This window comes from Myotis daubentonii, chromosome 19 (genome assembly GCF_963259705.1).
Source record: "Myotis daubentonii chromosome 19, mMyoDau2.1, whole genome shotgun sequence".
NCBI classification, from domain to species: Eukaryota; Metazoa; Chordata; class Mammalia; order Chiroptera; family Vespertilionidae; genus Myotis; species Myotis daubentonii.
This window is the reverse complement of record NC_081858.1, coordinates 7,205,343-7,231,273: the sequence shown is the minus strand read 5'-3', so window position 1 is coordinate 7,231,273 and position 25,931 is coordinate 7,205,343. Positions and strand designations below refer to the sequence as shown.

Here is a 25,931-nt window from a genome sequence, read left to right as displayed (position 1 = left end):
CAGCCGGAAGCACAACTTTCCCGGGTCCTGGGAAGCCGCGCTCCGACACCCCAGTCCCGCCCGGACAGAAGGAAGGGGTGCGGGCGGCCCTGCCATCACTGCGGCGCGCACGGAGGATCCTCTCAAAGTTGGAAGCTAGGCAGGAGCGACGTTCCCAGGAGCAGAGCCCGCCCAGCCTCGGCCCCCCACCGAGGGCGGCTGGCGATGCTAACGAGGCCGCCATTACCGGGCTCGCAGGTGCCGTGCCTCCGAGGAGCCGGGCGTGAAGGAGAGCTGAAAGTTCAGGCTGGGCAGGTGCCCAGGCGCCAGGGCTGGCGTCCCCGGCCCCGGCTGCCCGCTGTGGGGAGCCAGCGGTGCCAAGGTTCCGCCATTAACGTCGGCGCACGGCTCCGAGCCGAGCGCGCGGTTGGAGGGAGACGGGGACCCCGCAAAGTTGGAGCAGGGGGGGCGTGAGGACCCCCGGACCAGAGCCCCCGGCCCGGGGGCGCCCGCGGGGAGGGAACGAGGCTGCCCGAGCCAAGTTGGGACGCGGCAGACCCCGCGCCTCTCGCGCGCACCGGGGGCTCCCGGGGAGCAGGTGCCAGAGGGACCGGGAGGGGGGAGCCGGGCCGAGGACTCACCTGCCGCCGGGCCGGGCAGCACGGAGGCCGCCTCTTCGGGCTGCGCACCCGCCTGCCCGCGGGTCGGCGCGCCAGCCGCCGCTCCTCCTTCCCCTCCGGCTGCTCTGCCTCCGGGTCCGAAGCCTCGTCCCCCGCCCTGCGCGGCCGGAGGACGCCAGTCGCACCCACTCGCGCCCGGTAGGAGCTGCGCGCGTCCTTCCCCCGTCTGCTCCGCTTTGTTTCTCCGATCCCTCCCCACCCCCTCTGGCCTAGCCCCCACCCCTCCCCTCCCCTCCGCTCCCCTCCCCTCCCTCCGCCTCAGCGATCCCAAGTTCGGGACGGAGGCTGCGGGTCCCCCTCGCAGTGACGGGCGCCCTGTGCGCGCCCCTGGCTCACCCGGTCCGGACGCCCGGCCGCCCCTCGGAGGAGCCGCGGCTTGGAGATGCCACACAGCTAAGTAGCTCCTAGCCCGGCGGCTGGCAGCGTGGCAGAGACATGTAGGGACTGAGCCACGCGCTCAGTGAGGGTCCTGAGGGGGAATTTATTTCTTAATGTCCCTCCTTTATCCTATCATCGCTGAAACGAATTAGCGGTGACGTCCAACCCGGCTGGTTTATGGGTGTGGGGAGGGAGACGTCGCAACCCTCATTAAAAGAGCCGCTCTGGGCTCCAAAGCATACATCTTTTATATAACCTAATTTCCATTTTTTTTTCTATCAGGAAACACACACACACACACACACACACACACACACACACACACACACACACACGCCAGGGCAATTTCTGGGAGCCTGGAGGGGGCTGAATGTAGTAGCCACAAGGGCAGTTCTCTGAGGCAGAGAGGACCAGACTGGAGGCAGGGAGGGTTATTTCTGTTTCTACATCAGCCTTAGGATAACATTCCTTAATGGGACAGTGGGGTGCACAGCCTCCCGGGCTGGGTAGGGCTGGGGGCCCCCAGGAGCCCCCAGGAGATTGCTGCCGGAGTTCTGGCCCTGGCTCCTGGTGGGCAGGCAGGAAGACTGGCAGCCAGGACTGGTCTTCCCGGGAGCAGGACGTAGGCCGGGCAGCTGGGGAGGCGGCAGGGCAGGGACAGGCTCACCTGTGGCCTGGTGCACCTGCAGGTGGGTTAAGGCGGAGGGCTGGGCTGGGGGAGGGGAAGACGCCGAGAACCCAGCTCTCCTTCCTTTCTTAGGGACCCTAACATATGGGTAACCATATAAACCCTTCTCAAAGCTGTCTTTTCCTGGGCAGATTGCACAGAATTTTGCATTTCACTGTTGCGGCTGCTCACACACTCTTGGGGAAGTGGGGGAAATCCAGCAAAGGGGAGAATGCAGACACACACACTCACCATGTGGCTCGGGGTGGCTGGACCCTGCCCCCTCCCCAGCCCCAGCCAGCGGAGCCAGCCCACTCAGGCTGGGAGCTGTGCAGAGAGGGAAAGAGGAAACACCAGCCCCCTTTGTCACTAATAAATGCTTTTCACGCTGTCTTGCACATCGAGCCTGGGAGAAGGGGTGTGACTTTGGGGGCAGGAGGAGGGTGTGGGGGATGAACAGGGGAGGAGGGAATAAAGAGTAAGCTGGCAGCGGTGCGTGGAGGTCTGTGTTGGCTTCAGCACGCTGGGAGGAAGACATGAGACATTCCCTCTTGGCCTCGGGGCCATGCCACTTCCTGACTGTGGCAAGTTCCGGAGCCTCAGTGTCCCCAGCGGTGAAATGGGCCTGGGTTCGTGGTGAAGATGCACGCAGTGAGATGGCAGTGGTGAAGCGCTTGGCAGAGTGCCGGGCGTATAGTAAATGCTCAGTAAACAGGAGCCAAGAATAACAGTAACAACGATGAGAATAAGAACAGTGACATCAAGGCTGGATGGGGCATCCCAGGGAAGCCGGGCTGAAGCCGAGTCCTTCCCGCCGGAGCCCCACTTCCCCTGCCGGCGTCATTTCAAAGTTGAGTGCTGGGCTTCAGTGGTGTCAGACTCAGAACACTGCTCCCCTTAATTACCATGGCAACTGGGGAAAATCAGGAAGCCAGGGGGAAGGGAAGCTGCTCTTCCACTGGGCTGGTGGTTCACCTGCTCAGAACGGGGACCATGCCTGCAGGGGTTCAGGTGGGGCCAGCAGGGGCCCGAGCTGGGGACATCTCCTGTTTTGAAACTGGGGAGAAGGGTGGTTGGGGCACAATGGGCAGCTACGAGATGGTGGAGTCAGGGCCAAGGCTGGGCTGGGCCTGAAAAAGACAGAGTTGGCCTGGATTCAGGGAGTTGGGGGGGGGCAGACACCCCATTCCCTGAATTCTGTCCTCACTGTCAGGGGTCCTGGTGCAATTGAGAGCAAAGCACCAGTAGATCATTCAGCTCTTGAGGCAGATTTGGAAAGACAGGCTTCCCAGCTAAGGTGGGAGCTGGTCATCGCAAGGGTGTGTGTGTGTAGGGGGCGGGGGAGAGAGAGAGGGGGGAAGACTCCCTCACTCTGGTTATTTCTGTGGGGTTAGGGGACTTGTAACAAAACCAGCTTAGCAGTAGAAGAAACAATGGTGAGCCTGTGTGAGCACTTAGTATTTCACTAGCCTGGAACCAAGCATTTTATAGGAACATCTCATTGACTCATCATAAACATCGCAAGTGATGATTCCTTTTCTTGTTCCCATTTTACAGAGGGGAAAGCGGAGGCTCTGAGAAGTGGTGACTTGCTCCAGGTCACCCAGTGAATTGGTGGTAAAGGAGCTATTAGGGCTCTGGTCCTACTGACCCCAAATCGGGCCTCCTCCCCCCCCCCCGCACCACCACCGTGTGAAGGCGGGGGGAGTGGCGATTCAGAGCTGTCTTTGGGGTGGCAGGGGAGTGTCTGGCTTTTGGGCCATGACCCTCGAGGGCTTCAACAACTGGTGCTGAAAGACCAGGGACTCGCAGCCGTATGGTGGCCCTTGGACCAGGCAGAGTGACAGTGTCCCCAAAGCTCCTGGGCGTGGGGGCCCTTTAAGTCTTTCCCCTGGGCATTCACTCCAACCTGACTCCACCAGGACCCCCTTGGTCTTCAGAGGAAGATGTTGATAATATCACCCTCTCCCAGGTTCAGGAAGCGGAGACACAGCCAGAGCTCAGCTCCGAGCAAGCTCTCCCTGAACGGTCACCATGATAACAATGATTCTTGGATCTCCTCTCGGGCTCGTGGCCTCCGTCCGCGTGGATGGCAGGTGGATAAAAGGCCTCTCGCAACTGAAGAAAGGCTCCCCCTCCCCCCACTCCTTGCCACCTAGACCCTAACCGGTCCCCACCCAGCAGCACAGAGGTGGCCCCTGTGTGGGGGGGGGGGGGCAAGGGGAGGAGGGGGTAGAAGGTTTGTCAGTGCGGCTGCCACTGAGGGGGTAATACATTATCCAGGGCTAATGAAAACATAATTATCTTCTTTTGGCTGCAGAGAAGGGCTAATTTAATAGGCTGCGATCGAAAAGCATCTGCTGAATTCACCCAGCAGTGAAAACACTTGAAGGCCTTGAGCGGCAGGGGCAGCGGGCACACTGGCTGGCCGTGCCCTGAAGCTGTATCAAGCTGGCAGCTGCCCCCGGGGAGGGGGCGGTGGGGGTGCAGGGCAGAAGCGGCAGAGGGGGGTGCGGCAGCTGACAGGTGTCCTATGAGCAGACAGACTGGACTACTTTCCTGCTATGTGATCTCGGTCCACTTCTTTGCTTCTCTGAGCCTCAGCTATCTCATCTGTAAAATGGGATGGATCCTCCCTCCCTCCCATTGTCTGGGAAGAACAGATGAGAAATGTGAGCGGTGTTCTGGGACTTTCTTAGTATTTAGCAAAGCCCTCCCCTCTGTCGCATTGTGGGCCAGTTCTACTGGGAGGTCTTAGCGTAGACATCCCCTCTTTGGAGAGGCCCCCATTCTGAGCCCCCGCAGCGCCTTTCATAACACATCACACTCTAGAATACGCACTTCTTTAGTGCTGGGCCACGAAGAGCTCCACAAAGGCGGGGGGCGGGGGGGGGGGGACGGTCTGTCCCATGTCTCCCTCCAAGCCAGTGTTTCCCAAAGCATGTTCCCTGGAAATGCCAGTTCTTCAGACGGATGGCTGCCAGAGGGGAGGGGGACGGGGACAGGGGGAGAAGGTGAAGGGATGGAGAAGTACGGACTGGTAGTTACAAGACAGTCATGTGCAGCCTGGGGAACAGAGTCCATCATATTGTTAGGACTACGTGTGGTACCAGGTGGGGACGGGAGATACCAGGGGGATCACTTTGTACAGCATACGATTGTCTAGCCACTATGTTGTGCCCCTGAAACGAATACAAACTAATCTTGAGTGAAAGAGAAGGGAATGCCCGCTCTTGGGCCCCGCCCAGACCTGCTGAACCACACGCACACCGGGGCCCAGCGACCTGTTTTACACAAGCTCTCCGGAAATCCCAGCCCTGTTCAGGTCTGAGAACCGCTGCTCCAACCCAAAACCGCATTGGTGTTTGTTGAACAAATGAGGGATCCAGCTATGTGACAAGAGCTCTCTCTTTTTAGCCATCGGCGTTATGCCAAACCCAGTGTGCGATGTCAGCCAGCCTCTTAGGCATCCCGCACCGTCCTGCACACTCTTCCGGCCTCTGACCTGAGCTGAAGGCCCACTGCGCGCCCTGAAAGACCCAGCGGGTGCCTACTGTGTCCCCTGCTCCCAGGGCACATAGATCCCCTCCCTTAAGTAGAACCGCCCTTCCCCACCCACCCAGGCCCCCTGATTCTGGAAAAGAATCCAGCGTTCGACCCTGTCACTAGGCACCTGGCTAGGGAAGTGGCTCAGACGTGCTTATGCGGGATATGTCTGCGGTCAGTCCAGCAGTTCGGGAGGGAGGGGCAGCACCACGGAAGGGCCCTTGGAGACGGCTGTCCCCGCCTCGGGCATTTTATATGTGGGGCGGCCAAGGTCCGGGGAGGTTCGGTGATTTCTCCGAGGGCAACAGCCTGTCGGTGCCCATCAGATCCCTGTCCTGGCTTCCAGCTCAGGATGCTGATTCTGGGGTCCCTAGGCCAGGGGTCTCCACGGCGCCCTGGGGTCCCTAGGCCAGGGGTCTCCACGGCGCCCTGGGGTCCTCGGGGAAGGCAGGCCAGCAGGGCCAGGGAGCGGGCTTGTCTGAGAATCTAGAAATGTCAGGATGGGTGCAGGCGACACAGTAGCTGCTGCTGGTCAACGTCTCCCCCAACTACCCCAGAATATTTGCAAAACTCTGACAAGGAAGAAAGAGAGAGGAGCCCCTTTAAGACTTAAAGAGGCAGCCTGGGTATACGAAAGACATTCTATTTGAAGCTGGGACCTCCGGCCTCCAGACCCGGCTCTGCCACCCATGGGCTGTGGGAAAACCCCTTGGCATCTCCGGCTTAACGGGAGGAGCCTGAACTCCCTGGAATTATACGCAAAATCAAGTACCCGTGTGCTTTTCTGTGGCCGAGGGCTCACAGTGCTCAGTGGCTCATGGGAGGGTCTGAGATCTTGAAGAGGGTCAGGGCGTCTGAACCAGACAGTCTCTCAAGGTGCTTTAATGGGCAAAATGCAGGCAACTTCCGGCCCGAGAAACCCCCGCTGGCTAGTTTGCGGGAGGTGCCCTCTGCTCCACGCAGCCCAGCCAGGCAGAGAGGCAGTTCCCCGAGTGCCCGACAGATGGCGCTGAACCTTCACTGTAGCCTCTCTGTTTCCCAACACCTGCCACGTACGTCCGACCTTCTGTTCACTCAGCTCTGGAGACCTCCCAACTGGGTCTCCACAGCTGAGCGGACCCGAGTAGGATGTGAGCGCTGGGCACCCCTGGGACGGCCTGTATCTTCCGATTGCCACCCCGTCTGGTTGCATCTGTCCGCAGAGGAGGCAGGTGAGGGTGGGGGCATTCGGATGTGGGTGAGAGGAGGGGTGGGGGCCTGGGGCACCCCAGGGGACCAACTGAAAATAGGATGGAGCCCTACGCCTGCTGTTCACACCCCGAAATCAGTCCTTTTGTCCTCTCCTACACTCCCTACCTGTGCTTCCCACCTCAATTCAAGGCACCGTATCTCCGAATCCCTAAACCTGGAGTGACGGATGGCCCGTCTCACTGGGGTGCGAAGGGTCACAGGATTTGCATTGTGAAGCCCATGGCAGGGAGAAGCAGCCAGTGCTTCCAGGGAACACAGGAATGGGCTGGGTCTGAGACATTAGGGAGCAGTGAGGCCTGCGGCTAACTGGAGGGCATGCCCCTCTAAAGGCATTCGCATTCAAATGTTTTCAGAGCAACGTCTACCAAACTAGACCGCTTTGGCTGCCGGCGTGAGAAGTCAGACCGAGGTCTTAATCAGAACACAAAGTGGTGGTCCTTACACTGGCAGGTGCATACGCACCGCCTGAGAAAGAGAACGCCAGCTCCTGGAGGCTGCTCCCAAAGACGCTGAGTCCGTGGGTCTCAAGTGGGACCCGAGAGGTGGAACTTTTAGCGAGCTTCTTAGGGGAAACTGAGGCAGGAGGCCTTCTGGCTCCGAGTCAGCTACCCTGTGCTAGTAGAGCACCCCAGGGAGCTGGCTGGGTCCTCCTCCTCAGCTTGCAGAGACGCAGCATCAGCAACACCAACATCCCTCACCCCCGTCCAAGCAGAGACCGCTTACACCACTGGCCCTCCCTGTCACACCACAGGCCTGCAGAGAAAAGATGGCACACCTGGGCTTATTTCTGAGAATCAGGGAAACCCCGAGACCAGGCCCTGGAAGAGGGTAATGGGGAGGTGGGAGAGAGGGGGGCAGGTAAAATTCCATCTCGGTGTTCTGGAAAGCCACCAAAGCTGGGGCCAAGGTGTTCGACTTCTTATCCTCCATCTACCCTGGGTCTCTGCTTCCCCGTCCACAAAATTGAGGGGGTTGGATGGAGCATAACCTCCTCCTCTGTCCTAGCACCCCCTTGGGCTCGGCGGCAGTATCTTGGGGGGTAAGGCTGGGGGTCTAGGGGACTCCTCCCCTAGTCTCTCCCTCCATTCGGAGCGGACCTGTTTTTACCTACGTATCTGCTTCCTCATTCAGCTTCCACTTGAAAATCCAACTTGAGAGCAACTGGTCTGGGAGCTCTCCGTGGCATCTCCCACTGTCCATCTAATCATTCCGCTTTGGTGGGCCACGTGCCTGACACCGTGCCAGGGGTGGGGGACCTGCGACCCACAGGCAGGATCTCTGCCTCCCGGAGCCCTCAGTCTAATAGGGGAGCCAGGCGAGCTCTCGGTCATGAGCCGTGACAACCCAGCCTGCTGGTGTGCTGACACTTTGGAGCGGATACTGCCCCAAACCCTGAAAGGGATCCTGCTGGCCTCACCATGGCTTGTAAACATTAATGACAGAACCCCCTTCCCTCTCCCCAGCGGACAGCCCAGAGCTCTGTGAGCTTCATACGTCTTGGCATTTGATTTATTCAAACTGACACTCGAGCAAACTGTCTCACACTCTTCTCTAATTGTGTGGAAGAGGGGAGTGTGCAAGTATACGGTGTGATTCAAAAGCTTTGGAGTCAGCCCTGGGTTTTGCCACTTCTAGCGGTGTGACCTTAGGCAGGATAATTACCGTTTCTGAGCGTTCTCATCTGTCAAAATTGGGGATGATGACCTCCCTGCCTGATAGGATTGTGATGATTCACAGAGGTAATGTATGTGGAGCCCTCGGCACAATCTGGCACATAATACATGCTCAACAAATCCAGGCTCTGCCTCTTGCTTGCTGTGTGACCTTGGGCAAGTTACTTAACCTTTCTGAGCAGTATCTACCTGCCTTTCAAAAGCTTTGAAAATCGTATTAACAAACAGCTCTAAAGCACCTGGTATTAGTAGGCATTCGACCAAGGTCCATTCATTCATTGATTCATTCAATAAATATTTACTGTAGCACCTCCTGGCAGGGGCCCACTTACATCCCCTGGCACCTACCATTCCCAGACATGCGGCTCCAACTTCCAGCTGGCAGCACCCACAACTCTTTCGCAGACGAGCTGTCAGGGAATTAGCATAGCCCCCTACAAGTCCCTCAACCAAGGCTGACAGGCACTGAGCTGTGTGGTCTACACTGGCTCCCAGGACTGCCCTGCAGGATTCTACTCCCACTATCCACAGTGGTAACTTGCCAGCTAACACACCCTTTCTTGGCTCCTTCCTTTCCCTGTCCTTCCCCCCACCCCCACCCCCTTTCCTTCTGGTGTTTTCTGGAATCACCTCCCAAAGAAATTCCTTGCACACCAACCCTTGTCTGAATCCATCTGCTTCTGGGAGACAGAAACAAAAATTAAACTAAGACATTGACTGAACTCCTACTATGTGCCACACACCGGACTCCATCCTGGGCCTAGATTAATGATTAACTGGACAGACAAGGTCCCGGTCCCGCCATCAGAGGAAACAGACAGAAAACAAAAAAGTCCATAAAAATTCATTGCAGTTGGTAGAGGCCCCTTCTTCTCCCCTTGCCCTCAGAGACTTTCCTTAGCACACACCCAATTCTTTCCAGAATTGTAATAATTTTTCCTTAACCATCCAACGCATAAGCATTGGCTAGAATCCACTTCTTACCAATCATGTATTTTTCCCCCTACAAATGCCTGGCCCAGTGCTTTGCACTCGTTCCCCTGATCAATATTCAGTGAACATCCAGTGTATGTTCTAGGCTGTGGGGACACAGCAGTGCGCAAATCAGACCTAGTCCTGGCCCTCGTGGAGCTGAAAGTCTGGTCGGGGAGGCTGACCATAAAGATAATAAAGACATCCATAACAAAAATAATCTACAAGTAAACAAACAATATGATGTCCAATTGTGGTAAATACTATGACAAAAATAGCAAAGTAATGGAGCAGAGAAGGGGACTGGGCTGGGGGTGATGTTAGATAATGTGGCAGAGAGGGCCGGTTGGAGGATGTACATACAGTCGGTGCTCAATAAAGGAATTTTCAATACAGGAAGGAAAATCTTTAGGTATCCAGCCAATGAATAATAGCACGGATGAGGACAGCACCTTCAATATGAAAAAAAATAGGGATTTCCTAGCACTTCAAGGAACCCTGCCCCCTCTCTGAGTTGATGCCACAGGAAAGGTATCAATGATTCCATTCAGAGATCGGTTGGGTATTGGTTGATATACCGTTCTTTAGCTAAACACCCCCGAGAGGAAGCGGCCTTGGTGTTCAATTAATACCAGTAGGAGAGCTGCCAGGATCAATGAGGGACCTTCTGAGGTCTCGGGAAGTCACGTGGCACTGGAAAAACAAGGGCTGTAGCGGATTCTGCAGGAAGTTTCATGACCGAGAAGTGGCCACGGCCCGTAGCTGCTAAGACCTACCGCCTGCCTCTGCTCTGGCCAGATGCTCGGTGCATCGCAAGGACCACACTGCCTAAGGCTCCCAAAGCCCCTGCGGCTACGGCTATGACTCCATTTTCTAGGGGAGGAAACTGAGGCTCAGGGAAGGCTCGGGATCTTGCTCAAGTTCATGCAAGGACAGTGCAGTGTGTTGAGGGCGGGATGAGAGGAGGAGGTGGTGGGAGCCCAGAGGAGGTAATGCCTCCCCAGCTGGCGCCAAGGAAACTCCTTCCCCAGGGGCGTCCGACCTCCAGGCTGAGGTCTGGAGGAGACTGGAGCTTGCCCAGCGAAGGTGGGCAGGGAGGAGGGGGAGAAGCTCATTCCAGAAATATACAAGGACCAGGAAGTGATGGCAAATCCAGAAACCCTGGGAGGCTGCATTTGCCAACAGGGAGAGTCACCCCTTGCTTAATTCTGTGTGGCTCAAGGTTTATCTAGCTGAATGCATTTCTGGAGCCGTGGTTAAATTCTAGGCTGCCCACTACTCCCCAGAAATGCGGGGTGGAGGCTGTGGGCGTCTCTGGATGGTTCTGGGCCATCAACAGCTGTGATGGGTTCCGGGTGATCGCAGCTTCTGACAAGTTTGCCCGCACCCGCTGCTGCTGCTGGCACCCAGAGCACCTCGTCCCCTTGCCCCCACCCAGGCCCAGCGATGGAGCTCTAAGCTTTTGAGCAGTTTGATCAAGTGTCTCTGACGGTGCCTTCAACTCCCAAATGGATTGACGTAACCCAGTCTTTCCTTCTCTACGACCACCTCGCTGTCTGCACCGCCATCTTCCTGGGTCACGCCATCAGCCTGCACCCTGCAATCCTGCCTCCCTCCCAACGGAGAGACACCTTTCCAAAATGCAAATCTGACCTCATCACCTCCCGGGCGTGGAGCCCTTCAACGCCTCCTGCGTCCTCTGGACGAAGCCCAGATTCCTTCGCCTTCCGTGGTTCATTTACTCTTCCAACCACAACAGTCAACTGAGCACCAATGGATGGTCCTTCTGAGGGTTGATGAGGCATTCGCTTCTCAGCGGACTTGGATTTATTTCCGTTTGGTAGGAGTGGGTCCTGTGAGGACACCTCTTGTTTTTGTGGGCTCAGCATCCACATCCCTACTCGGGCCAGAGCACCTCACTTTCCTATGGGAGCCCCCCTCCCTCTTCACATGCAGTCCCGGGGCTCTGGTTCCTGCCCCTTAGTTGTCCAGCTTTTCCTTGAAATCATACAGCTACCCTGAATCCCTTCAACACATTCCTCACTTTGCTGGAGTTTTGTTCGTCAGCTCACAGCTCTTGAAACCTCTCACCTTGCAGCCTGAACGGCTAGGGCAGGGGTGGGCAAACTTTTTGACTCGAGGGCCACAATGGGTTCTTAAACTGGACCGGAGGCCGGAACAAAAGCATGGATGGAGTGTTTGTGTGAACTAATATAAATTCAAAGTAAACATCATTACATAAAAGGATACGGTCTTTTTTTTTTTAGTTTTATTCATTTCAAACGGGCTGTAGTTTGCCCACGGCTGGGCTATGGGCTGGCTGTCATCTGTTTGCATCCTCCCCCAGGTCCACTTGCCCCCCTTCTGTTCCCTGCTTGGTGCCCTCGGAGGCTGACTCAGCCAGCAGAGTCCCGTGCCTCTGGCTTACGGTTGGATGCAGCCAATGGAAAGCATCAGCACAGCAACGGAGGCCAGAGGACAGTGAGGTTGGGTTTACTTCCCCAAGGTCCGCCCTGTGGGCTGGAGAAGCAGGGATGTTCCTCTTTTAACGGTCGTCCTTTGGACACAGCTGATCCCCGGCTTCTGCTAGCTCTCCCTCCTCTTGCTCTTTGAGGCATCCCATGGTTCTGGGCTCTGCACTACCCCTTGTGGTTCCCCTTGACCCTGGCCACACGTTTACAAACAGACCCTTCGTTAGTCTCTCCACCATCACACAGTCTGAGTGGGCCTCCCTTGTCGTCGGGGCTCTGAGACAGGGGAGGTGTCGACCAGGATCTGTGCCTGCTTAGGATCAAGATGAGATGGGAAGCAGTGGTGAGTCTCCCAGGGTCCTGGGAGATGGGAGGGGGACAGAAGATCTGGGGAAAGACGAAGAGACATCTCCCCAGGTATGCATCCCCAAATAGGAGTGCTGAGACGAGACCCAGCTAGAAAGAGCTCTGAGCTGCAGGTCCACTACTTCCTTGCTGTGTGACCTTGGGAAACACTATTTCCTGTCTCTGAGCCTCATCTTCTGGTCTGTAAAATGGGAATAATAGGACCTCCCACATCAGGTTGTTCTGGGGTGTCAATGACATCACTCATTCACTCAACAAGTAAGTACTGAGCCCCTACTGTGTGAGGCTTTTCCTGCCTTCTCTTTTCCTGTCCACTGGTTGGAAGCAGAGGCTCTAGCGCAGCGGTTCTCAACCTGTGGGTCGCGACCCCTTTGGCGGTCGAACGACCCTTTCACAGGGGTCGCCTAAGACCATCCTGCATATCAGATATTTACATGACGATTCATAACAGTAGCAACATGACAGTGAGGAAGTAGCAACGAAAATAATTTTATGGTTGGGGGTCACACCATGAGGAGCTGTATTTCAAGGGCCGGAAGGTTGAGAACCGCTGCCCTAGGGGATAGTGGAGTCATGAGAGCTCTCTGGGTCCCTGGATCACCACTCCATTAGCCGTTATTTGACCTAAGTATACATGTTTATTCCTCTGAGCCACTGAGATTGTAAGGTCTCTCTGTTACAGCAGCTGCTGCTCTCTTAACTCACCATTGGGACAAGTAATTAGGAGAAAGAACCAGCAGGACTTGGTGATGGAGTGGCTGTTGTGAATGAGTGAGAAGGGGTCAAAAAGGACTTCTAAGCTTTATCTTGAACAACTGTGGAGATGAAGTTGATGTTTCCTGAGCTGGAGAATATGTGAGAGTTATTTTTTTTTCCTGTGGGAGTAAAGAGTTGAGTTTAGAACAGGATGTCTGGGAGACATTTGAATGGAGGTATCGAGTAGAAAGTCAGAGAGGACTCAGAAGAGGTCTGAGCTAGGACAGTTCAGGAGCTTGTTGCCTTGTAGGTGGAGTCTGAAGTGCACAGTAGGCACTCACCGTTCTCTGAGTCAGGATGTGAATCCTGTCTTCCTCACTTCCCCTCAGCGTTTGGAAGTTGGTGGGCACAAATCGTCCAAACGCGATTCAAGAGCCTCCCCCACTCAAACCCGACAGCCGAAGAACCATCCATTCCTTGCGACGCTCTTGTATACCCATTGCAGAAGCTCTTGGAGCTCAGAGAAGCCTGGAAATGAAGCTATTCAAAGGCTGAATGAAGGTAATTCTGATGGCGCTTAATACCGCCTTCCTGCCGTGTTGGGTAAAACACTCACTCATCTTTGATGCAATGAAAACCACTTGAATCTCTGCCTTTTATTCCTTCAAGCAGCTTCACCTAACAGGCAGGGGCGTGAAAGCGGAGTGTGGAAAAGGCAAGGCCCTGCTCCACCTGTCTCTCCCCCGGGCTACAATCTTTTATTCCAGGGGGTGGGAGGGGGCTTCCTGGGCAGGCTGAGGAGGCAGCTTGGCCAGGAAGAGATCCTTGGCAATGCTGAGACTTTCACCCAATGGCCTCTAATCCCAGGGTAGAAAACTCAATGGCCTGCAGGAGTCAGCCAGTTAATGACACAGGGAAATGAGCCGCATGAGGGACCTTGGAGAACTGGAGAGCACCGGTCCTGTTAGGGCAGCGGTTCTCAACCTTCCGGCCCTTGAAATACAGTTCCTCATTTGTGACCCAACCATAAAATTATTTTCGTTGCTACCTCATAACTGTCATGTTGCTACTGTTATGAATTGTCATGTAAATATCTGATATGCAGGATGGTCTTAGGCGACCCCTGTGAAAGGGTCGTTCGACCGCCAAAGGGGTCGCGACCCACATGTTGAGAACCGCTGTGTTAGGGGGTAGACCTAGGACCTAGGTGACTCCAGCTGACTGCTGCCATGGGGAACGAAAGTCCAGGATTACTAGGTCCTTTGGCTTCTCAAGAAAAGCTTCAAATTCAGATTTCCTATGAAACCTTCTGAGTTTTAACTGATGGCAACTAATTAAATTTAAACAGCGCGCTGTGGGCCAACAAGGAACGGGTGCATGGTGCATGTGATACCTACACTCAAACCCAGCGTGAACCCTCGGGGAGTTATGGCACGGACATGTGTCTCCTTCCTAAGAAACGGCCCAAGGGGAAATATGTAATCATTCTGGAATTGTTAATGAACCCACACAAGTTCACTGACTCAGCTACATAAATTGTAAACCATAATTTACGATTCTTTTTCTCCCTCCTTTGGTGAGATAAACATTTTAAGTTTTTCAACAGTTGAGGGAAAAAATGTAAAGATAGATTGTGACTGAGAGCGAGCTGGGCTCTGAGTGAGGGCTGTGTGGGTCTTGTTCACGGATGAATCCTCAGGCCTGAGTAGATACAAAAATATATTTTTTAATAAAGTAATGAATCAAAGGGAATGGGCAAACGAACAACCATAGAACCAAGTCTGCATGCTTCAGGGTCCAGTGGTTCCCCACGCCCATGTTTTAGTTCTGCTACCTTTAAATTATTCTCTAAAGGGGACACCCTTAGGATGGTGGTGCAATATGTGATGGTCCCCACGGAGGCATTGACACGGTCTGTGTAGCTGGTCTGGGATTCTCTTTTTACCTCTTCTCTCACCACTAGAATCTTTTAAGCCCTTACGCTGCAGCTGGATCCTTCTCTACAAACAAAGCTGTCAGTGACCTATAGACAATAGCACCAACATTCCCATTTAATGAGCAGCTACTACAAGCCTGTATAGCATGTTACTGCACTGAATACTGTAGCCCACTGTACCACAATGGGTAAGTATTTGGGTGTCTGAACATATCCACATATAGAAAACACACAGTAAAAACACAGTGTAAGTTGCAGGTTTGATCCCTGGCCCTGGTGGGGCATGTGTGGGAGGAACCAGTCGATGTGTCTCTCTCACATCAATGCTTCTCATTCTCTTTCTCTCTCCCCACTCCCTCCCACATCCTCGGGTAAGGCTTAACAAAAATGAAGTAAAAAGAAGACACAGTCTCATGTCCACACTAGCTTCACCCCCCCATCCAATGCATTCTCCTCACAGGAGCGAGCGATATTCTAAAATACACGTACAATCCTGTCGCCCCCTTGCTTCACGCTCATCAGTGGCCTTCTGTTGGCCTGGGGATGGAATGAGTTTCACACCCCCATCGGATTGGTCTCCGTCCGCCTCCCAGCCTGCCTCCCCCTTCCTTCATGCCATGACCTAGACCAGGGGTCCTCAAGCTTTTTAAACAGGGGGCCAGTTCACTGTCCCTCAGACCGTTGGAGGGCCGGACTATAGTTTAAAAAAAAACTATGAACAAATTCCTATGCACACTGCACATATCTTATTTTGAAGTAAAAAAACAAAACGGGAACAAATACAATATTTGTATTTGCATGTGGCCCGCGGGCCGTAGTTTGAGGACCCCTGACCTACACTTCAGCCCAAAACTGCAACTCACAGGTGAGCCCTTGTCTGCCGCCGCGCGCCTGCTGGAATACCTTTCCACCCCTCTTTACCTGGTTACGTCCAACCTACCCTTCAGGTCTCAGGGGAGCGCTGCGCTCCCCCAGGAGGAAGCCTCTCCTACCTCCTGAGACGGGCCCAGTGCCCCCTCTGTTCCTGAGTCCTGGGGCACCTCCAACCTGGCAGGGTTCCCTGCTCTTGGCTGCCTGGCAGCTTGTCTGTCTCTGTGTCCTGGTCATGACTGGCTGGCTCTCCAGTGCCTTACAGAGTCGCAATAAAAAGTTTTGCATGAATTATGATCGCTCCTTTCACCTCTGCCTCCTGTCCCCTGCTGGGATCCCTTCGGGCTCTGTGAATTATAAAGAGTCACCGGTTCTCCACAAGGTAGGGCTGGGGGCGTCTGGGAGGGGCCCCTGGCTGCCTTAATTCTGACACACCACGGAGCCCGAAATGCCACCATTAGCAAGTCAGTATTAAGGGAAGCACTGCCCCGCTCTGGGGGTCCTCAGGGGGAGACCCCACAATAAGCACGCTACCCTTCCCTGTGGATGCGTCCCATGCTATGGTATGGCCAATAGCAACGCCACCAGGGGCCAGAGAAGAGGCGGTTTCTGTGAGGCGTGTGGCACAATGGTTACCGTCTCTGCCTGGGTTGGAATCCTGCCTCTGCCGTTTCCCAGCGGGGTGCTTATCTTTGCCTCAGTTTCCCCCTCTGTAAAAGGGTCTGGATAAGAAAGGCACTCAGTTTTGGGGTCGGAATAGGCATGCAGTGCTATGAAGCTAGTGATGTGTTCAGTACAGGACTGGGGTGTAGTAGGAGTTTGAGAAACCTAAGTTATTATATCACTAGTGGCCTGGTGCACGAAATTCGTGCGGGGGCGGGGGGGGGGGGAGGTTCCCTCAGCCCAGCCTGCACCCTCTCCAATTGGGGACCCATTGGGGTATGTGCAACTGCCGGCTTAGGCTCGATCCCACAACCTGCAGTCGGACATCCCTCTCGTAATCTGAGACCACTGGCTCCTAACCTCTCACCTGCCTACCTGCCTGATCACCCTAACTGCCTCTGCCTGCCTGCCTGATTGCCCCTAATCCCTCTGCCTTGCCTGCATGATCGCCCCTAACTGCTCTCCCCTGCCAACCTGATTTCACTCCCAACTGCTCTCCCCTGTCAGCCTGGTTGCCCCCAACCGCCTCTGCCTCGACCCCCTCCACCATGGCTTTGTCCAGAAGGAAGTCAGACATCTGGAAGATGGCAAGTTGACCTGGTCTAAGTAGCACATTACCCTTTTATTAGTATAGACCAGCCGTGGGCAAACTACGGCCCGCGGGCCGGATCCGGCCCGTTTGAAATGAATAAAACTAAAAAAAAAAAAGACCGTACCCTTTTATGTAATGATGTTTTCTTTGAATTTATATTAGTTCACACAAACATCCATCCATGCTTTTGTTCTGGCCCTCCGGTCCAGTTTAAAAACCCATTGTGGCCCTCGAGTCAAAAAGTTTGCCCACCCCTGGTATAGACTGTTCTCCGTTAAACTGGAACTGAAATTATGTTGCTCTCCAGAAGACCCGGCCGTAGGTCCCAGCCTGCTGCTGACTCTCTGGGTGGCCCTGAGTAAGTCCCTTTCCTTCTCTGGGACTCCCCAGCTGTTCTCCCTTCTCCCGCCTGGGTAGGCGGGCTCTGCCCAGCAGCTGGGAAACAGCTGTCGGATCCCCAGCCGCAACCTGGCCCTCGGAGGAGGGGTTGGAAGGCTGGCTGAGTGGGAAGCGGGTCTGGGTCACCCCAGGGCTGATCTGCCTCCAGGAGCCCTGGATGGCATGGCTGAGGGCTGGCAAACTGTTCTTTTTCTGTTGCCGCTACCGTTCCTATTGCTGTCACCGCAGGTACGGTGACCGCCTGTGATGGTTTTCCTAGGACCATCTGGTGTTAGCCTGGAACGGCCCATGTCCTGTCGTGGGCAGCCGGGACCATCTAACACCGCCAACGTGCCCTGAGCAGCATCCTACCATTTCCGGGGACAACAAGGTTGATAACGGGACAGATGTGGCTACTGGCGGCTCCGAGGGGCTGCCCCAGCCGCCTGGCATAGCTGGCCTTGGGCAGGGGAGGAGGAGGAGGGGCTGCTGCTGTGCCCTCTCTGCACCCTTCCCACAGAATATCGGCTGCCCGATGAAGTGGAAGCCGAGTCCTTTCCAGCTGTGGGGCCTTGTGCCCTGCCTGGACCTCCCTCCCTCCCTCCCTTCCTTTCCTTAAAAGAAATTCCATCACTGACTCAAGATCCAGTTCCAACATCAGCCCCACCTCCTGACGCTGGGGCAGCAGACGCCCTCCCCTCAGCTACTGCCAGTGCCCACAGCACGTTCCCACCCCCCACCCCCACCTCCCAGTCTGCACAGCAGGGGTGATCAGAGAGGCCATCTCTCAGGGCGAGCAGGACGGTCACATGAGATAAGATGCTTCAAGTTCTTAGACTGATGCCTGGGGCAGAGTAAATGGTCAATAACTGTCAGTGACCGGGAAAGGGGTGGCCGCAGCGACAGGAAAAGAACGAGTGATGGCGATGATAGTGGCTGTGTTTCGGCGTCCCCCTCTCTCCCCTGGTCCCTTTCCCTCACCTACTCAAGAACCGGCCCACATCTGTGTCCACCCCGGACTGGCCTACACATACTCTCCACACATGTCTGATGGACAATGTGAGGTTCTAGGTTTCAAAAGCTCCTTTTAAAGGTCCTTCGGCAAGACGACGAGGACAAGAACAGCTGGCCTCTGTCAGCAGTGGCCCCGTGCCCAGCAGTGTGCTAAGGGCCCGGTGGCCCTGTGGCCGCTTTGAACTCAGTGAAGGCTGCTGGCCTGCTGTGGCCTCTATCAAGTGTTCCCCGCGTGCCGGGCACACCACCATACCCTCCACACTGGTGGTTCTCAGCGGGGGTGGGGTGGGGGGGGTACTGACCCCCAGGGGACACGTGGCCATGTCTGGAGACGTTTTGGTTGTCACAGCTGGGGGTGGGGTGCTCCTGGTATCTAGAGGGCGGAGGTCAAGGATGGTGCTGAACATCCCACAAAGCGCAGGGCAGCCCCTCACCACAGAGAGTACGCAGACCAGCACATCAGCAGTGCCGGGTGAGAGACGCTGCCGTGTGTGATCTCCTATTTCATCCCCCGAGGCCTGGGGCGTGAGGATCAGAGAGGAGGAAGCCGAAGCTCAGCAAGGTCCGGGCGATGTCACGTGGAGCCGGGACACGATCCGGTGGGTCTGATGCCAGAACCTCTGCTCTTTCCGCCTCTGCTCTGGGTGCGGACTTGGACTCTGTGCAGAGCCCAGCCAGCCACCCCGGCGGGAGGGGGACCCTGCGGGTTAGCTGAGCAGGGCCCCGTCTGAGGGTCACCGGAGGGTCGTGCCAGGCCAGAATGGCTTTTCCAGAGCCCACGGCGGGCCCACGGGAATTCTCCCGGCCAGCCAGAGCACCACCAGATGGGAGACCGGGTAGAATTTAATATCTGAGCATCTGCAGCCGGCAGCCCCCGGGCTCGGCAGGCCGCCCTCCGGCAGATGAGGAGGCTCTTCTGGCAACACTGCCACCCTGCGTGCTCGATTCGCGGCTGGGCCTGGAAGACCTCACTGCTGAAGACAGTGTCTCACGTACCATAGACCCATGCACACATGGGTGCACATGCACATGCACGCACACACACATGGCCGCTGTCCCCGGGTGCCAGGCGCTCTGATGGGCCCTGACACCATCCCTCTCTGCCACAGGCCTGCTCCTCTCCCAATGAAACTGGTGGCTACTGAGCTACCATGGAGGGGATCTGTTCTCTACACCAAGATTCTGTGAGGGGCGGCAAGATACTTCCAGGAGGACATTTAGCCCACCCTGCGCCTTTAGAGTCCCGGTGGCCTCTCCCTCAGGCCCCCTGCCACCTCCAATCTGCTCCCAGAGAAATACAACCAGCTTCACCCCTTGGGAGTCAAGGGGGTGTGTAGGAGCTGAGAATCATTCTAAAGAAGTGCCTCTCTCGAGAGCTGTGGGAACCCCAGGAGTTGAGGATTTATATCCGGCACCAGGCACTGTGATGCATGTGTCACCCTCAGATCCTTATGACAGCTCTGTAGGTGCTGATAGAAACCCCACTTTTGGAGCCCAGAGAGGTGAAGTTTTTCTCCCAAGGTCACAGAGCAAGTGCACTACTTCAGGGTTTTCTAGGACGCCGAGCATTGCCAGAGGTCATGCAGAAGGTCAGCATAGGGCTGGCACATGGCCGGCGGCCCAGACCAATCCTTGTCCCCGTGGGGTCTTAGGGAGCCCTCGCCAATCAGAGACAAGCGCTGCGCCTACCCAGTCTCGCATGTGGCTACCTCTCAGGTGTGTGTGTGTGTGTGTGTGTGTGTGTGTGTGTGTGTGTGTGTGAGGGGGTGGCACTCTGTTCTTTTGAGGTGGTTGAAACACACCTGGTCGCCAGGCAGGGAGTTAATATCACTGACTCGTTCGGCCAAAGCTTCCTTTGGAAATAAGGCCATGGCCCATTTCACATCGACTCCTTGTCTGACAATGGTTCCAACTCCTGAATTTGCATCTCCTGAGCCTCCACCTGGTTTGGAAGCTGCAGTCTTCCTTAATTAATTGATTAGCCCAATGTGGCTACGGGGCACGTGTGTGCCAGGCACGAGGAAGACAGCATGGCGCTGGCATAGCTCTGCCTGGCGTGTCCGGCACAGAGAACAGCCACTGTTTGCTCAGCTCCGACTCTGCACGGGGCGCTCTGCGGGCCCGACACTGCCTCCTATTCAAGGCTGGACTATCATCACTTTTTGGGGGCTTAGAGGCGCCTGAGCTTGCTCAGGGTCCTAAGATTGGATGGTGGCAGAGGCAGGACAAGGAGCCAGGCCTGACTAGGGCTAAGTCCCCATCCCTTCTGGGTAGCAGCTCTGCCCACACCTGGAAGGCTGCCTTGCCCCGGGCTTGTGGGGGCTATGAGAGACAGACAGACCCATTCCATTTGCTTCCGGGTTATACCACCGCACTCTGCCCCCGGAGGGGTCCAAGGCAATGATCCACAGAGCAGCTCTGCTCCCCTGACTTCGACCTGAGCGGACAGTGCCACTGGCTCTCTCCCCGAGGCGCTGGCTCCCGCTGGCCCGGAACACCCGGTCAGCCCCGGGAAGGAGACCGCATTACCCAATTACGGTTCGATTGCAAGGCTCCCCTGGCCGGCCAGGAGGCTGGCTTCCTGACCCCATTCATCAGACATTCAAATCCCCACGTCAGGGCAGCCCGGGCCGTCTGTGGCTGGATCCCAACGGACAGCGGCCTGACCTCAGCGGAACGAGGTGCCAAGGACCAACACGGCGCCCATTCCAGCAGCTCCTCCTGCTCCCGTGACCCCACTCCTCGGAGCCTCAGCTCTCGCCTGGAAATTAGGGGCAGGAGCCGCATTCGGAAGACTTCTGTATCCGTGTTCCTTGCCTACCAGCACCCCTATTTCTAAGGAGGCACTTTACTCTTCTCTGTTGGATTCTATTTGTTCTGCTCGTGCCTAGCCGGAGGGGGGTGGGGGGGGCTGGCACTGGGCCCCAGGGTCGCAGTGGGGATTCAACAGGGTGAAGCCAGCAAAGCGCTCAACCCTCCCGACACCGGGAGGACCCAAGCTGTCCCTCTCCAGGGGGCCCTGCTGACCCCTGCTGACCCTGCCTCCAGGGAGCCGCACCTGCGCCCTCTGAAACCTCCCCTTTTAGTGGGGCTGGGACCTGGTGGCACTTCTAATGCAGAGAAAACAGCCAACATGACAGGCCGTCACCTCTGAGATGAGGTTCCAAGACACACAGGCGCCTGTCGTCTGGCCGCCCCTGGCCCTTGCCCGGGCGAGGATTAACTACCATGATGCCCGGGGTGAACCCTGTGCCCGCGGTCTGAGCCCTCCCCGGGGAGCTGCCCAGTGCAGAGGCCGCTGGAGGGATTCGTGGTCCGAGCACCAGCCTGCGAGGCCGGGGAGGGACCAGGGAGTGGGTCCCCCCCAGGGGTGCCTTGAGGTGACGGGTCTGCCCCCCAGGCCTTTAGGGTTGTCCAGGGGGCTGAAGTGTCGGTGCCCTGTAAGCTCTGAGGCCTCGAAAGAACCACCGTCACCCTTATCCACCGGGGGCACCTTCTGAGACCCCAGGGGCTGCCTGGAGCCGCCATAGGCCCGAACCTGTGGGTGCGATGTCCCCCCACACTCAGTGTCATGTGCACCAGGCACAGAAGGAGGCTCACAATGTCCCCCCACACTCAGTGTCATGTGCACCAGGCACAGGAGGAGACTCACAATGTCCCCCCACACTCAGTGTCATGTGCACCGGGCACAGGGGGAGACTCGATGTCCCCCCCAGCCTCAGTGTCATGTGCACCGGGCACAGGGGGAGACTCACAATGTCTCCCCAACACTCAGTGTCATGTGCACCGGGCACAGGGGGAGACTCACAATGTCCCCCACACTCAGTGTCATGTGCACCAGGCACAGGGGGAGACTCACAATGTCCCCCACACTCAGTGTCATGTGCACCGGGCACAGGGGGAGACTCACAATGTCCCCCACACTCAGTGTCATGTGCACCGGGCACAGGGGGAGACTCACAATGTCCCCCCACACTCAGTGTCGTGTGCACCGGGCACAGGGGAGACTCGCAGGTCCACTGAGACCCAGGCCATGAGGAAAGCGAACGACGCGGCCTCTCACGGGCTCACCTTCTGCAAAGGCGGCTTCCGCTTCTCCTGGGCGGGTCCGACCGCCCGCGACGTGACTGTGGGGCCCGGAAGGGGCTAAACAAGGGCGACGTGGGCCCGGCTGGGCCCGGACTGGACCGGAGCCGCCGACCGACCGAGCTGGCGACCGGGCGTCTCACGGCAGCGGACACGCAGGCTCGGGGCAGAGCCACGCCCGGGCGGGGCGCAAACAACGCGAGATTTCATCACTGCTCGGCGCCACCTGTCAAAACTTAGGAGTAATTTCTGGAATTTTTTGAAATTAACTTTTATTTATTAACTTTAGAAAGAGGAAGAGGCGGAGAGAGAGACATTGCTTGGCATGGCTTTGCTGTCCCACTCGCTATTGACATATTATTGGTTGATTCCTGCCCGTGTCCTGACCGGGATCGAACCTTGGACGATGCTTCAATCAAACAAACGCGGCCAGGGCTGGCGTTTCCTATCTAATATGTCTGGACGGCGGTGGTTGGCAGGTGACTAAGTATGGAGGCTACACCGGGGCTAAGAGGACTGCTCCCGCCTGGCCTGGGAGCTCAGTGGGTAGAGCACTGTCCCGTAGCCAAGCTGCAGGTTTGATTCCTGGTCAGGGCACTTACAAGAAGCAACCAGTGAATGAAACAAGTGGAACAATAAATCAATGTTTCTCTCTCTCTTTCTCTCTCTCTTCCCCTTTCTTTGTCTCTCTAAAAATCAATTAAAGATGCCTAGCGCCCTAACCGGTTTGGCTCAGTGGATAGAGCGTCGGCCTGCGGACTGAAGGGCCCCAGGTTCAATTCCAGTCAAGGGCATGTACCTTGGTTGCGGGCACATCCCCAGTAGGGGGTGTGCAGGAGGCAGCTGATCGATGTTTCTCTCTCATCGATGTTTCTAACTCTCTATCCCTCTCCCTTCCTCCCTGTAAAAAAGCAATATATATATATATATATATATATATATATATATATATATATATATATGATGCCTAGCATTTTTTAAAAAAAAGAAGGTAAAAGAAGGGACTACTGCATTTGGTATTTTTCTGTTAACTATTATTACTCTGGCAACTGCCAACAGATCCCTCCCCCACCCCTGATCAAGTTCTTTCTCTGTGCGAGGCACTTTATTAAACCTATTTATCTACTTGCTTAAAAAATACCCATTTCATAGGTGTGAAAACTGAGGCTCAGAGAGGTTAAGAGACCTACACATGGTCACACAGCCAGTAAGTGGCCAACCTGGGATTCAAACCAGGGTCAGACTGGCCACTAAGCATGTGCTTCTCGACAGATTTCGGTGGGGCCTTCTGAGACAGCCTCCTCGGAGCCCTTTGCTCGCTCCAGGAAGCACCCCAGCCTGTGCTGGGGTCAGTGAATGGCATCACTCAAAGCTGAGACTGGTCCCCGGAGACCCAGAGATTAGTGGGTGTGTGGCATCTTCCCCTCAGTCAAGAGGAGTTTTGGGGCGGCCTGCATGGACAAGGGGGCCCAGGTGGCCTATCTGAGCGCCAGACAACCGGGTTCCTCCCACACCCTCTTGGATCTGAGCGCAGAGGCCCTGGTCTCGGGCTCTGGCTGTGGGTCCCTGGAGGCCCCTGGTGGAGTGTGGCCCCACTGGTGTAACTGCAGGGTAAGGACCCCCTGTCGGCCCTCCCTCCCTGGAGAATCTCATCTGACCCAGTGGTTCCAGTTGCCGTGACCTCACCCCAGCCCCCCATAATGTGTGCTCACGTCCGCGTTAGTTGACGTTGCAGAGGCCATGAGCTGGGCTAATTGTTTGCAGATAGCGAATTGTGAGGCTTCTTGGCTGATTACGGGCCATTAGCGTGGGAAGCAGCAAGGTTCTGCTGTGTGATGGTCACTAATGAAGGACCCCGGGGATGCCATCTGCCCGGATGGCATTCAGGGGCCTCCGCGTGGCCTGGCCACCCAGCGGCCTCAGACGGCCTGCAGCCCGAGACCACAGAAGGGCATGGCCCCGGCACAGAGCAGAAGGAATTCCCCTCGGTGGAGAGCCCGTAGACATCCCCCATTTTCATGTGGTGATGATGTTACCGAAAGGAAGGGCCTCATGGTGGACTTTCTGGCCACAGAGGGAGCAGGCTATGGTAACAGGAGCTGTTATCACTACTATCATTACAGCGCTCTGGGCCAGGGCCGGCACCCGTGGTTTCCATAGATCTCCTTCAATTAATGCATCAGCCGTGTGAGGAGGGCACTCTCGCCACTCCCATTTTACAGATGAGAAAACTGAGACAGACATGGAGTGGTGACCTCACTCAGCCAGCAGGAGACAGAGCTGGGCTTTCACCCCACGTGGCCTGGCTCTAAAACGCATGCCTGTAACCAGCACTCCCAAGGAGGGAGGGGGCCAACAGAACGAGGAGATCCGGGGAGGGGTTTGAGAAGTTCTCTATGTGCGGGCCCGCACGGCTCACTCTGATAAGGATCTTGTAGCTGGTCCAGTGACGGTCTGGTGTGCATCACCCTGGTCTTCGTCATCCAGCTTCTATGATTGAAGGTCAGCAGGCCTCCTGGAGCTGGGATGACGGACGGACATCACAAGAAGTGGGCCGATTTGAGATCAGAGGTCTGGCTGGGTTTACCGAGGCCTTCTCCTGGCACCGGCTCTTTAGAATCATTCCCGTGGCTCTGCTAGGGGGGCCCCAACCCCCAGTCCGGCCTGAGACAGTCATTTCCAGTCACGGCCTTCCAGGATCCTTCCCTCACCGGCTTCTCTCTCTGTTTGTGAAGCTCTTCATCCTTCCTAATTGTCCTGATTTCAGTTCTTTCTTGTTCTTGTCAAACACCAATTTAAAAAATGAGTCATCATTAACTTCACGCCACTCTTCTATTATAATTAGGCCTATTCCCCCTGCCCCCCCCCCCTTCTTCCACTTCGAAACACCAGAGGAGAAAAATATTATCCTTTTCTGACATTTAAAAAAAAACCTCTTGCTCGCACAAGTGTTCTTGGCTGCTCAGTTGGGTCCCCGGTCGTTCCCAAGCAGCCCGTGCTTCTGGCTGGTTTAAATGCCACGTGAGGACCACAGCTGGGGACAGTGAGCGGCTCCGGGTGCCTCAGAGAGGCGGTGTGGCTGCCAGGAGCTTTGATAGCTCCCGGGGGCATTGATCCCTGAGCCCAGCCTCCAGGTCTCATGGCTCAGCCTCCCAAACCGGCCAGCTCAGGCGTGAGTCAAAGCTGAGGCTGCACCACTGGGGACATGAGCCTCCCGGGAGGTTCACCCCACAGGCAAGGCTGGCCTGGCTTTGGGTCAGCCCCCGGCGATAGTCCCAGGTGCCCCCAATGGAGCACCTCCAAGGACCAGCGAGACGGCTGCTTGGAGGGGTTCCGTTCATTCAGTCACCAAACCTGGGCGGCATGTCTACCAGGTCTCAAGGCTCCATTGGGAGGGAGGGAGGCAGGACTGCCCAGTGGTTAAGGGCAGGCTCTGGATTCAGAGTGCCTGAGGCTGCTTCTTACAGGCTGTGGGACTTGGGGCAAACATCTTAACCTCTCTGAACCTCAGTTTTCTCATCTGTGAGATGGCAGGAATACGAGCCCCATCCTTACAAGGCTGTTTCAAGACTTGAAACGGATGATGCAAAAACTCCGGACTGGCCGAGGGCAGTCAGAGGACTTAAGGAAAACACACCTCCCACAGAGGGGGAGGTGCAGGGACCAGCAGTGCCGATGGATCCAGCCACTCGGACTTTCTGGACTGAGTGTTT

At 56.2% G+C, this 25,931-nt stretch overlaps 1 protein-coding gene across 3 annotated transcripts in view; it reads right to left on the bottom strand.

Moving 5' to 3' along the window:
- Positions 1–25,931, bottom strand: part of NOS1 (nitric oxide synthase 1) — a 156,226-nt gene that overhangs the window by 104,080 nt on the left and 26,215 nt on the right. For 2 of the 3 annotated variants that reach the window (XM_059677246.1, XM_059677247.1), the window contains exon 1: positions 621–828. The exons of the other annotated variant lie outside the window; for it this stretch is intronic. The gene's annotated coding sequence lies outside the window, so the exon portion shown is untranslated. Of the gene's footprint in view, positions 1–620; positions 829–25,931 lie in introns of those variants that run through there. 3 annotated transcript variants of the gene reach the window in all.